Consider the following 11,343-nt stretch of genomic DNA (forward strand, 5'->3'; position numbering starts at 1 on the left):
TAAGGAGTCCCACTGAAATAAAACATCAACCCATGCCGAGTTATGACACCACAATCCAGCAAATTCCCTGCAGCCTTTTTTAATCTTAAATACAGTTTTATAGAATATAGTAGGGAAGTGCATGAAGTAAAAAATATGCACAATGAAAAACATAATTAAATGCTGTACATTTCACCCAGCTCATCAAGAAAAAAATCTCTAAGATGACACAAGTGGGAGAATAGGCACAATTTTCTGAAAGTGTAACCTATAATAACTACAGCAGGAAAAAATAAACTATCAGGAATTAGTGATTAGGGATCCAGTCCTGAGGGTACCAAGCAATCTCAAATTTTATTTAAGTCCATGGGAGCCCTGGGTGCTTGAACCTCTATGAAGCATGCCCTAGGTGACAAGGTAAGAATTTCATCTCATAAGAAACCAGAAACAATGAATATTACCCTTACAGAAATGACAGTGACACTGGGAGGTTTTTTACATTAGAGCTGAGTGAACATTTTATTTGCTGAAAATTATTTCGCAGATGTTACCTTTATTTCTCTTTGCAAACCATCCACAAAGAGATAGTAACATTGTAAAATTCTCAGAAGTACTTCTTATTCAAAATTAGTCACACACTTCTCCAGTGAATTTTCTCTTCAAAATCTGCTTTTGGTGAATATTTGAGCTTGCATTCACTTTTTCATGAGTTATTCATACTAATAAATCTTGAGCACTCAAGTGTTCCTGGAAAGCAAACGTGAAAGCATTGCAAACATGGTCTAATTGAAATCCACTTTCCACTTTGAGCAAATATTCGTGGAACATTTTTCCTACTATTCACTTCGTTTTAGTTGACATTATGGGCTAAAATCTCACTGATGTGCACTAAAGAGAAACGTCACAGCAGAACCCTCTTCAATAATGCAGGTGCAATATTCTTGGAACAGGCAGGTCTCTTGAACAGGCGTAGCATGATTTAGCCTGCTCTGTCCTTTTATTTCGTTCAGAGGGCAGCCTTTAAAGTAGACTGTTCAATGGCTACGTGAACTCTCCTTAGTGTTTCATCCACACATCAAAATATAAGAGCCTGTGCTGTACCTTGCTCTAAGCTCCCCTTCAGAGCTAATCAATAAACTTATTAATCTAGCTTCTTTCATAATTACCAGTGATCAGCTTATTGCTGGTGTGAGATAGCCTTCTTCAGAACATATATTTGTTGCTGACATGAGAGGTCACCATACAAGCAGTGACCAGTGGTGTAACTTTTATATTTATACTATTGATAGATAGATAGATAGATAGTTAGATAGATGGATAGACAGACAGATAGATAGATAAAGCTATTGCCCCTGAAACATCTTGCTCTTTGGAAACAGGCAAAAGTGATTGTTCTGGATCCACCCCACCTTCCTGTAGACACTCACCTCTGACACGTTTCTGTGCATTTGGAACCTCACCCTCCCTGGGAACGTCCTGAGGTCCATAGAGCAACAGGAGCCTCTAGAGGGCAATTCTGATCTTGGGTGGTCAGAACTACTATCTGGCTGTGCCCATCTTTTCCCATGAAGGAGAAGGAGGCCCTATGATGACAAGTGCCTCAGCAAAGTGTCTGTGTTGGGAGGGGCAAATCCAGACCCTGTTGTCTCCAGTGCCAGATTTGTAAGAATTTCCACAGTTCTGCTATCAAAATCTTGTAAGATCATCATCTTCCTTGTATCCTCCTTGAGATGTAGAAAAGTCTAGTGAGAATCACTCTTTCATGCCAACAATTCCCTGCTACTTTGATTGCCTTTTAAACTCATCTCGTCTTATTTATTCATTCATTACAGACTGTTAAGCAAAGCACTGAAAGAGATAGGAGGTATTACAGCTCCTACAGAACCCTCAGAGGAAGAAAACTTCAAAAAACTTTTTAAAAAGTTGTGCTTGTATCTCTCAGTGCAAATGCTGCATAGTTAATGTCACAAAGCCTATTGGCAGGTATTTTTTTTTCCTTAAAACCAGGCTCATCAGGTTTCTCCTGCAACCTGGTGAACATCATCTTTTAATTTCTTTGTGCTTGGTCCCTCTGGATCACAGCTCAGCCACTTAGTTGAATGTCCTTGTGTCTCTCCACATTTGTACTACACACAGAATCAAGCCACTGATTGTTATGAAACAAAAACAAAGCAATTTTCTCATAAACCTCAACATAATATATACATAACCTAAACATACAAACCAGTTAATTGTAACATATGCTACACCCTTACTGTTGTACAACTTTGTGGGTACCCAAACCTTTTTGTTGGTACATACATGCCGTCAACCCAAATGTATCCGTTGACTACATGCAGATAATGAAAACTCTTCACTGGAATAATTCTTCCTTCAATACGACATATCTCGTTGCAAGGAATTTTCTTCAACAAGGCTGTGAGACATGAGATCAGCTCTCTCTCTAGCTGTTTTTTTCCTTTGGGTTTCTAACCACTCAGTGCTTAAAAATAGTTTTCTGCATACTAAATTGTGGCACCCGGCATTTTCATATAGTTAAAATAAAGCACTACAGCTTGGATTTTAGGTTCAATGGTCACACCATAAGAATACTATTCATTCACTAATTAAATGCCCACTACCTCTATCACTAGCGCCTGCCAACTCCAAATTTATATTGCGAAGAACTTTCATTTTATATGATGCATAGAAAAGAAGAAGAAGGGGGAAAAAAAGAACAAGAATATTAATATATAAGAAATTACTTCCTTAAGGTCAGGAGCACCTCAAATTGTACCACAGACAGAGCCACTAGATATGGAAAGGAAACTCTTGGTTTTGTAATAATATAGCAACTATAGAAATAATAGCTCTGACTTTATCTCTATATTACAAATAGCTAGTTGACATGCTTTTGATGCTACTCTGCTACTACTGGTTTATTGCCCTATTGGATGGGGGCAGAAAGGCATGTCATTTTTATGTGGCTTATTGTCAAAGTGTTCATAAAGCTAGATTAGGCTGCGTTCTCATTATGCTTGCTCCTCCCTTGCAGCACAGCTACATACTATTGTTTCTAGACATAAGTGTGAAAATTAATATAAATATTTATTTTAAAACCAAACTGCAGTTTCCCTGCATCTCTAATATCTCTACATATTCATACACATACCTTATTTAGTTACATTTTTAGAGGCTGTGTTTATATTTTTTAATTGTTTGGTAGACTTAGGATATGTAACAATGGATAACCGTGCAATACATTAAATACTTATGGGTATGTTGCGCCTTCTGTTATAATATAAAATCCATCTATTCTGGTTGATGGGTTTTAACCTCACACAGAATACTTTAAACTCCATTTGGACTTGTGCCTACAATCACCTTAGCAAAGTCTCTTAAGTAACTGCGCACAGCCTAATTAGTATGCATTATCAATTAACAAACTTAATAGCCGGCAGATTGATTAGATCCTCTGTTGCAGGGGCAGAGCTGAAGCGAAACAGAATGAAAAATCATTGCACGCATACACTGCTGCTTTGTTATTTTCTCAGATCCCCTCCTCCTCCTCCACATTCCTTTAATTAATGCATACATATGGTTCTGAATATCTTGTAAACTAGAGCTTGCTCTAACTCTTTAATAAAACTCACTCGTAGATGAGAGAGCCATAGTCCATGCCTTATTTATTTCTGGCTGAAAACATAAACCATTTGTTTTCACCCAGGTCTTTCCATTCTAAATGGTGCAAGTTTTAGAGATCTGCTGTTTCTAAGCTGCTTGTTTTCACTGTGACTGATAGGGAAAACCAGGTAAGTTGGAGCTGTGTGCACCACTTCAAATAACCTGTAACTGAGAAGATGGTTCAGGCATCACATGGATGGTGTGCTGACAATATCACAAGGTGGATTCCACAGCTATTGTAAAAAAAGAAAAAAAGGATAGCACAAAACACGGTATGTCATTTTACACATTCTGTTATACTGATGAGCTGGAAAATAAGAATACAGGAAGAAAAACCTTAGTATTTGGAAAGTAGAGATCAGATTAAAAAAGTGTACAGTAAATTTTAGATAAAATATTAGTGTTAAACGGGATTTTCTTCTTTGAGAATAATTTGATGCAAACCTGCTGAAGACTACTGAAAACAATACTGAAGACTATCAGTTGCTGCCCTGTGGTGGTGGCAAGGTCTATCCTTGGGCAAAGCCTATTAGCCTTTATAAACTGGGAATGAAAGTGGTGCTTACCATGGTGATGTGAGCACCAGCAGCAAGTTGCAGAGTTAATAACTATTTAGCATTTATATAGCATTTACATATGCAAATCACTGAAGAAATATTAGCTAATTAATCCACACAACTGAGTGGTGGGGCAGGTCCTATGAAAATATCCATGATTGTTGATACAGTTAAATCCAACAAAAGTGCAAAACGTCTTTCCCAAAGGTGCAAAATATGCTATCGTCAAGACCTAGATCAGCACTCAGGGCCCCCTGATTCGCACATCTGCATCCCTTAGTGAGGGTGTGCTGCCACAATTGTCATCATTTTCACAACCACAGAATCACACAACCCAATGGTTGAGGTTGGAAAGGACCTCTGGAGGTCATCTGGTCCAAGCGCCCTTCTCAGGTGACATCCGTTATCTGAAAAGAGAGTAATGCTGTCAAAAGGCCTTGAAGAACCTGATGGTTGCAGCCTCATCTTCATAAAAAGGCACTGAAGGACTGAGCTGCCTAGTTGAGAAAATGGCAACAGCTACGGGTGACGTAACAAACTATTTTTCTTTCCCAAATGAGAAACACGTTGATATAAACTCAGTGAAACACTCTGATAGTACCTTGCCAAGAGAAAAGGTGGTGCTTACCACTGGATTGAGACCACCCTACTTCCAAAAAAGCAGGAGCTCACAGACCCTGCTGAGTTCAGGACTTCCTCCAGGCCAGGAGACTCTGCATTTCTCAAATTTTGGCCCTTAGAGTTCCTGCTACTCCACTATCCCTTTGCAAGCCATTCAAGGTCTCTCCATGGGTGTTTTTCACTCCAACACCATAGATTTCTCTAGCCCACCATTTTTTGCTTTGTGAGCATGTTCTCATAAACAAGAGGACCAAAAGAGACATAAAGCATGTGGAAGCAAACTCTGCCCTGTACTGCCTCTGTAGTCTATTACTATGCCTTGGCATGGCTTTTTTCTCCCCCATCCCCAAAAGGCAAACACAAAGAGATAGCAACTATTTTCACTCTGAGGTGAAAAAAAATCTATATGGTTTAAATAAAACCACCTCAGCTAAAGTTAGAGATTATCCTCCTCCCAGGTCCTGCTGATGTCACTTGAGCTTTATATAAAGGGCCACACACAGTCTTATCTAGCTCTATTCTATTCTCCAACTCAAGTAATTCAGACTTTTTCTATTGCTATGCAGATTTTTCCTTTTTTCCTCCTTTTTTCCTCCTCTTTTTTTTAACATCATCTAGCCTGCTACTGCTTAAATAGAAGTGATTTTCTGAAAAACACACCAAAAATATTGCTGTGTAATTTGGTTTAAAGAATTAGAAGAATGACAGAGATTCAGAAATGTAATTAAAAGTATTTTACATCATAAATAAGCTTCTCTGGATTCTAAAGAAATCTGAAATACTGCTAGAAGAAATAATAATATCTAAAATATCAAGGATATAACTTCCCCCTGAAAAAGGCTTCCCTCATTAAAAAAAAAAAAAATTCTTTAAGTAATAAGAAGACTGAAATTCCTTTGAGTCTAGGTAAGGATGGAGCATTAATTAGCTGCCAGAAAATGGTCTCTCAACACTGTGGTAAGAAATATGCCTCTAATTCTCATTATGTGACCCAAGAGAGGGGCATTAGGTCTGTAACCAGTGAAACTAAAATGTGAAAACTTTTTTTTTTAATGATTGGCCTACTCAGAGAGCAAGAGGTGAATAATCACCTGCTATCAAAGTATTCTCGGGATTAGCAGTGGCTCCATACAGCCCCTTTCTCCTCACCTAAAAACTGATTGTACTCTGTTTAAGGAAGATCACTTTATTCAACATACGATTTCTGAAAAAGTAAAGAGATCATAAAAATACAACAAATTGGCTAATATAAAAAAGTCAAAAGTCAGTGCAGCAACTTTCTATTACCTCTCTGGGTATTGTTACAGTTGTTCTACAGTCCTACCACTGTTCTACATCACTCTGCAGTTGTTCAGGTTGCAGCTGTATTATTCAATGCATGTCATTTACTATCCATGTAACACCAGGTCCTCGAAAGACTCTCATTTTAGGTTGGTATGCCTCCTTCTTCAACTCAAGTCTAACCCAAACAGTTCTAAAATCATTAATCATCCAAGAATTGTATATACTTTAAGGTGTTCCTTTTTTTGCCAGAAATCCTCTTTCAAATAATTAAGAAATGTGTGGGGTTTTTCTTGTTCTATGATTTAGTTTGCCCTTTACTACATAGCCTTTTGTCAGGTGTCTGAAACTGAGCACAGTATTCCAGTAGTCTCTGCGCCATGCTGGAGGCATGAACTGGTACCAAATTCGATTTTAGTACCCATTTCCTTTGATCCTAAATATATCTTGCACCTTCTCCTCCAAGTGGCACTCCAGAAAACATAGCAATGAAGTAAAAAATATTTTTACGCTTCATTGTTCTCTTTATACTCCTTACTAGACTAATGTTAAGTGATGTATCACTTCGTTGATAAGATTTGGCCCTGTTAGGGGCTGGTTGCACTACCTGTTCTTTATCTCCTTCTTTATGCCAGGTACCACTGTGTGCCACATCTTATTTTCCAGTTCAGGAAGAACTACTTTTGCCTATATGCAATGATGTCACTGTTCATATTCCTAGGGCAAGATTACATTGACTCATATCTTCTTATATTTTTAGGGATTTATCATGCAAAAGAAGCAACTGGACATCCTTTAATATGAATATTACCAAAGTTGACAGGATAAACAACAACGTGCTCTCACATATCTGAGAGCAGACACATAGCATATTGCAAAATGATTTATCTACATTCTGAAGACACTTTACTACATTTGTATTAGTTTATGTCCAGTGTTTAAAAAATTGCAGTTGGATTACTCATCTGCCATAGCCTTAATGATACTAGTATTTTAAGCCTAATTTTTCAAAGCGACTAGTAATTCTGGCTACTTAACATTTGGAAGGAGCCCAAATTTAAAAGGGTAGATGTTCAGCACTTTCTGAAAATCAATCCATTTTATATGTCAAATGAAATTATTCCTGCATTTCTTGTAGTGAGGTTGCTCTACCTCTTATATCAGTAAATGGACCTTGAGGGGAAGAGTGGAAGAGATGGTGGAACAAGGAACAGAGAAAACTAGCAAAACCCACCAGCAGGCAATATCAGACAAACCTCACAATTGGCTTATTGTTTGTTTCTACCCCAGAAATTTTTACTCAGAAATTTTTGCTCAGAAATTTATAATATGTGTTTAATGTGTTCTGGAAACAACCTGCAAGTTCAGGCAATCCAGGTAGACTTGCCGCGTGAGATTTTTTTTCCTTTCAGATGGCACTATCAAGCAGCTGCAATGATGTTCAAGGATTAACCTTCAGTTAAACAAATGTCCACCTCCAAAACTCAAGAGAAGGCATGATCTGGTTTTCAATGCTATGCTAAAGCAAGACTGTTTGAAGAAAAAACCATCATTATTTAAATTGCAGAAGTTCAGGGACAGGTTCATATCAGTCAACACAGGCTTCTGCTACTCTTTCAACACTGACTAAAACAGGAGTATAAGAAATTCAACCAGCTAATTGAGCAGAAAAAAATCAGTGCCCAGGGCAAAAGAGCCTTTTTCTTTTCCCCTTCGCCAAGACTAGGAACTGTAAACCAGCCACGATGGGGCCTCAACACTTTCCATCCAGCTGACTATTCAGGCCTCTGAGAAGCGCAGACCTCTTCCCTGATTTGGCTTTTGACTACTGCTATATCAACAGGAAGCTATTTCCAATCATTGCACTCAGACATGTCAATGAGCCTTATGACTACGATGGGTAAACCTTCACAGGACCTTGAGCCCATAGAGAATGTGACAGCTGTCTTGCTCACTTTGGGGGACTCATATCTGGGACAGCTGCATTTTTGCCCTGCCAGTGATAAGGCTTTAGGAAAGGGTGCTGCACAGGGACCTCAGTCGCCGAAGCGCTGGGAGAGCCTGGGCTTTGAACAGGCTGTGCAGACGTGTCCCTGCTGCAGCAAAAGGGGAAACACAGCAGACATCTTGCGTTTTAACTACTGTTGTTACGCCAGAAAGGACTTGAAAAGAAACAAAGCTGCAGCATACCTAATTCTAACTGATAGGAAATGGTTGGACACATATAAGCAGCTATTCTACATTCTTGTTGTTGACGTTATTATGATGTGTAAAAAATTAGAAAAGCATATCTCAGAATTTCCCAGTCCAAAACCCCTTATGTCACAAGCATGTTCTAGCCATATGATCGTGATTGAAAAGGTGACAATAAAGGGTTCCTCAATCCGTCTCTATCTATTAATAGATACTAATGACAAGATAACATACTTATTTCTACAGGAACCAGGTCTCATTCAAGGTGCTGAATGTTCATTATTTCTTTTATTGTCATCATTCATTCTGTGACTTCTTGTATTGTTTACTATAAACCGTTCAAACCCAGCAACGAATACACTGTTACTAATTTCCTTCTGAGCTTCTTATACAGTGCTCCTACAGTATTTTCTTTGGGATTTACAAACACAGATGAATTTCTCTTCGCAAAACCCCTATGAGGTGACGAAGTGTGCTGATTTACATGTTATAGATAGGCAACACACCACATAGGTTGAAAGCAAGATACGAGGCACACAATTTGAAAAACTTGGGGCCTAATTCTTCAGAGTAAAAAGTATATTAAAAGCACTCTATCTGTTCATAAGAGAGTTCCCGCTGACTTTGGTTCAATAATAAATGCCAACTGTTCCTTCAAATCAGGGGGCTTATTCTGCACACCCAGAAAGTAAGGATCGTGTGAATAATCCTCCCAGTCATATAAGAGGAAACACGATCTCTGTTTCAGAGTATATGACCTAATGCAGTGCGTGGAGCTGAGACTAGAGCCATGGTCCTCATCCCAGTTTCATTTTCTTCTGTGATGCTCTGAGTGGATAAATTGGAGCCAGACAACCACCTCGTTCCTTCCCATTGCCCTGTATGAGGTAGGGCCCTGTGGACAAAAGTATTAAGTAGCAAAGCAATCGTAAAAAGTGAAACAAATACATACTGGACATGCAACCTTCTTCTGATGTTTTTAGAATATTTTGTGCACTCAATTTTATAAGAGTGGTAATGTAATATTTATTTCACAATATGTTTTGTTCCACTAGGCATAACAGCAGCCTTTTCTAGCAGAGTTTTATTGCTGTAACCTTTTTTCTTCTTTCCCCAGACAGATTCCACTCTTCTGTTATTTCCCTCCTGCCTCGTGCAAGTTCTTTGATGCAGAATATGCTTTGCTTCCTTTTAACATAGTTGAATACGGAGCACACTTCTGAGTTGTGAATTATTCATAGCAAGGAATCCCTATTAGAGAATTTGTACCCAGTATCTGCAGAAGACACAGGAAATCACATCATGTATGACCTCTTGATAGAAGAACTGCTTTAGAAATTATTGAGTTATTCTGACCATAACCTAAATGCACTGACTTTTTCCCATAAGAAACTAGGAAATGCCACCCATTTAATTTTTTTTTAATATGGAGGCACAATCAATATTCTTCTCTCTCTTTCTGTGGAAGACCCTTTATTCATGATTCCAAGTCTAGCTAAATAATAGGTAGGCCAATGATTTATTTTTAATATGAAAATCTTCTTATCTATCGAATACTTTAGCCCCACAAATGTCAAGTCATTTATTCAATTGTTAAGGTGACTGCTCATTTTCCATATTTTCAATGGAATTATTTCCACTTCAGTGCTAAAATATACTAAGCTTGAAGTAAATCAATTCCCTCCTTGTGCTAAAAATTAGCATAGCACAAACTAATCAATGCTATCAAACACTAGTGCAAAAGCTGTGACAATAACCGTATCAGTGAGGAAGTAAATTGCTTATTATGCCAAACTGGGAAAAGAGCCTCATCAGTCACAAGCCATCTGATTCACAAAAATACAGGTTGTGGGTCTATTGTTCTTAGAAGTGGGCAAGTTTGTTCTCCCCATTATTCAAAACATATCTCCTGTAATAACGCAGGCCCCGGCAACTTTTCTCTGCAGCAGCCCCTTCCCCATGCACTAGTACAAATGCTTTAGAAATATTTATTGAGCAAACATTATGCAGGCGTACAGAAAGCTGCAGTGCCCATTCTCCATTGTGCACCAGCCCTCGTTTGGTGGAACCCTTGCTGTCCCTCAGAGGAGCCAGGGAGATGGCATCGCAGTTAGGGTTGAAGCAGGAGAGCAGGACCTAGTGCTCACCTTTGTCTCCAACTTCACGCATGACCAAGTACAGCTGCTCTGCACCTCTGCTCCTCCATCTGCAGACGGGCGTAAATATGTCCCTGCTGACTAGCGGTGTTGTGAGGACAATATGACTAATATCTGTAAAGCATTTGGGTGCTTGAATGTAGGAGTATAATAGCAAACCTGTATAATAGTTCATTAAGGCAGGGCTGCTTCCCTGCCTGTATGAGACGACTGTCAGCAAGGATGGCAATTAGTGCCAGTGACTGGACCAAGACCACCAACTCATTTCCTCTGGGCCCCCAAGCAGCCATCTGATGATAATAATTTTGGGTCTTTACCAGGCAGGGACAGACATGAACGGATGAGCTAGAAGGGAGAGGTTCTATGTTCCATTACTAATATCCTGAGCCATCCAGTCCTACTATAAAAATTCACTTTTATTAAAAGGTTATTTCTGTCACTTGCTATAGTATCGCTATCATTCTCTGAGAGAGGAATGATGAAATATCATTTTAAATGTTATAAACGCAATATTTAAACAGCTTTTTTTTCCCTTAGAGAAAGTGCTTTGAAAAGACGTCCCCTCCAGCATGTGTTAGTTCTTAACAGGGGCCAACCTTTTTTAATCTCACAGTTCCTTGCACATTGTAGGGAGAAGAAAAAGAACAAATCTGCAGTATACTCTGCTAGGTTAAAGGTTGTACTTCTTGCGGTCTGAAGGGACACTTCTTTATTTATCCTTAATAAATTGTCACACACAAACAGAAGTTACTGAAGAATGTGGATATTGATTTCCAGTAATATAGTGACACTGACATAAAACGGATGTAATTTTAATAATAACATCTTACACTTATAATAACACCTTTTGTCCCAGAAGGAGAACAAATGCTTTGCGGGGATCACCTCATTCT

This window comes from Vanellus vanellus (assembly GCF_965231255.1).
Source record: "Vanellus vanellus genome assembly, chromosome: Z".
Classification (NCBI taxonomy): domain Eukaryota; kingdom Metazoa; phylum Chordata; class Aves; order Charadriiformes; family Charadriidae; genus Vanellus; species Vanellus vanellus.